The sequence below is a fragment of the Rutidosis leptorrhynchoides genome, chromosome 2, assembly GCF_046630445.1.
Source record: "Rutidosis leptorrhynchoides isolate AG116_Rl617_1_P2 chromosome 2, CSIRO_AGI_Rlap_v1, whole genome shotgun sequence".
Classification (NCBI taxonomy): Eukaryota; Viridiplantae; Streptophyta; class Magnoliopsida; order Asterales; family Asteraceae; genus Rutidosis; species Rutidosis leptorrhynchoides.
Genome location: NC_092334.1, coordinates 440,763,531 through 440,767,270, shown reverse-complemented (window position 1 = coordinate 440,767,270; position 3,740 = coordinate 440,763,531).

Genomic DNA, 3,740 nt, shown 5'->3' with positions numbered 1-3,740 from the left:
ACTTTAGCTTTGTTGCGTGTATGATAAACTCAAGACGGTTCCAGAGTTATAAGTACCTAACCTGCGATCACACCACAATAAAACCAAGCGTAAAACTGAAAAAATAAAATAACAGAAAAGTAACTTTCGCGAAAACAAGTTTCCACGAAAGGATCCAATAACTAAAAGCTTTTAAAATCCTAAGATACACCGCTCCCCAGCAGTGAAATGTCCCGTTCATATCGATTATAAACGTTTCATATTAATTGATTTCCTTGCGAGGTATTGACCTCTATATGAGACGTTTTTCAAAGACTGCATTCGTTTTTAAAATAAACCATAACCTTTATTTTATCGTTAAAGGTTTTAAAATCATAATGTAGATTATCCAGTAATGATAATCTAAAAGATAACATTTTTCACACGACCATTACATAATGGTTTACAATAATATTACACATCGATTTAAATCTCCGAATGCAGTTTTTAAACAATATATTACAAGCATGCTGACTCCAATTCTTGTCCTTAATTAGCATGCAACAGCGGAAGCTCTTAATAATCACCTGAGAATAAACATGCTTAAAAACGTCAACAAAAATGTTAGTGAGTTATAGGTTTAACCTATATATATCAAATTGTAATAATAGACCACAAGATTTCATTTTTCATAAACATCCATCTCATATCAGGCATTTCGCATAAACTGCATAGAGATAAAAATCATTCATATGGTGAACATCTGGTAACCGACATTAACAGAACGTGTATAGAATATCCCCATCATTCCGGAACTCTCATCGGACATGATAAAATCGAAGTACTAAAGCATCCATAACCCAGATGGGGTTTGTTAGGCCCAATAGATCTATCTTTAGGATTCGCGTCAATTAGGGTTTCTGTTCCCTAATTCTTAGATTACCAGACTAAAAAGGGTGATATTCGGTAATAATAATTCAACCATAGAATGTAGTTTCTCATACTTGTGTCTATTTTGTAAAACATTTATAAAACTGCATGTATTCTCATCCCAAAATATTAAATTTTAAAAGTGGGACTATAACTCACTTTCACATATGCTTAATTCGTTGAGAATTAGACTTGGCCACTGATCGATTCACGAACCTATAACAAATATATACATATATATCAAAGTATGATCGAAATATATTCACAATATGTTTTATTACATTTTAACGATTTAAGTTTGTTAAGTTAGCAGTCTAACGTTAGTAATCTACAACTAGTTGTTCACAGTTAGATGTACAAAATTAAATCAATATATATTATCTCTAATCAATTCACGACCCAGTGTATACAAGTCTCAGGCTAGATCACAACTCAAAGTATATATATTATTTTGGAATCAACCTCAACCCTGTATAGCTAACTCAAACATTACTGCATATAGAGTGTCTATGGTTGTTCCCAAATAATATATATATATATATATATATATATATATATATATATATATATATATATATATATGGGTTGATATGATATATCAAAACATTGTATGCGTGTCTATGGTATCCCAAGATTACATAATATATGTTAGAATACATGTATAATACAATATAAGTTAGCTAAGTTATGATTTGTATATATTTGTTACAAATTTCACGTAGCTACAACAAGTAAAAATATCCAATTTTGTTTTACCCATAACTTCTTCGTTTTAAATCCGTTTTGAGTGATTCAAGTTGCTATAGTTTCATATTGAACTGAAATTTATGAATCTAAACAGAAAAAATATAATTTTATAGTCAAAAATACAAGTTACAAGTCGTTTTTGTAAGAGGTAGTCATTTCAGTCGAAAGAACGACGTCTTGATGACCATTTTGAAAAACATACTTTCACTTTGAGTTTAACCATGATTTTTGGATATAGTTTCATGTTCATAAGAAAAATCATTTTTCCAGAAGAACAACTTTTAAATCAAAGTTTATCATAGTTTTTAATTATCTAACCCAAAACAGCCCCCGGTTTCACTACGACGGCGTATGTTCGGTTTTACGGTGTTATTCGTGTTTCTAGGTTTTAAATCATTAAGTTAGCATATCATATAGATATAGAACATGTGTTTAGTTGATTTTAAAAGTCATGTTAGAAGGATTAACTTTGTTTGCGAACAAGTTTAGAATTAACTAAACTATGTTCTAGTGATTACAAGTTATAATCTTCGAATAAGATAGTTTTATATATATGAATCGAATGATGTTATGAACATCATTACTACCTCAAGTTTAGTAGGTAAACCTACTTGAAGTGACAAGAAATGATCTAGCTTCAAAGGATCTTGGATGGCTTGAAAGTTCTTGAAGTAGAATCATGACACGAAAACAAGTTCAAGTAAGATTTCTACTCGAATTAAGATTGTTATAGTTATATAAATTGAATCAAAGTTTGAATATGAATTATACCTTGAATTAGAATGATAACCTACTGCAAATAACAGAGGTTTATTGATCTTAGATGATTACTTGGAATGGATTAGAAAGCTTGGAAGTAAACTTGTAAACTTTAAAGTGTTTATGAAGTGTTCTTGAGTAGTTGTTTTGTATGTTGATCTAGGTTAACTAGATTGAGCTAGATTGAGCTAGATTATGAAGAAAATGATGAAGAACACTTAGAACAATAAGAGAGGAATTGAGAAAGAGTAATTTGATGCATAAAAGTTGGAATGAAAATGTGTTTATGGTTGGTGAAGAAAAAAACGTGATCCTCCCCTTGAATATAAGGTTCCATTAGTTTGTATTTTTGTTAGATATTTCATGCTAGTTGCCAAATAATGGTTCCCACATATTTAGGTGACTCATTAAGGCTGCTAAGAGCTGATCATTGAAGTGTATATACCAATAGTATATACATTTAGAAGTTGTGTATTGTACGAGTACGAATACGGATTGAATACGAGTAAATAGTGTACTGTAGTAAATAGTGTTTACTGTAGCAAATAGTATTTTACTGTAGCAAATAATATTTTACTGTAGCAAATAGTGTTTTAGTTGTACATCTTTGATTTAATTGTATTTCTTCTTATATATATATATATATAAAATAAAAACTTACATCATAAAAAATAAAACGATTATATAATTATCACAAGTTATGACGTTCGTGAATCATCAGGCAAACGGGGTGGTCAATTGTCTACATAAACTCATTTCAATTAATCAAGTCTTAACAAGTTTGATTGCTTAACATGTTGGAAACATTTATTCATGTAAATATTAATCTCATATAATATATAATCATGAAAAAGTTCGGGTCACTACAAGAAACGGCGCCAAAAATTTGATATGCGTAAAACACACCTAATCTTATTGTAATAAAATTACGAATTCGTTCACAGGGAGCAGCGTTTAAGATTTTAAGACTGATAATTATTCTAAAGATTTATGTTGTAAAATGGGGAGTTTTGTAATTAAACTAATAACGAAAAATGAATTAAACGAATAACCAGATGGACAAAGCAGTGTTCACTCAGATGATTCACTAATGACGTGGATTGTTCTTTCAATTAAAGCCGATTAACTACTTGATAAGTTATAATTCAATCATCCAAACTTGACTAACTCACATTAATCGCATTCAAACAATCAAACTATATATGATTAAACTATTGTGATTCAATCTAGGTTAAACTCACATAAAACCTTAATTACTACGATCACTCGGAGTAACTACACGACTGTGCTATCAAATTACCAATTAATCACCATTCACACTCACATGTAAATGTCTAGATCTCCTA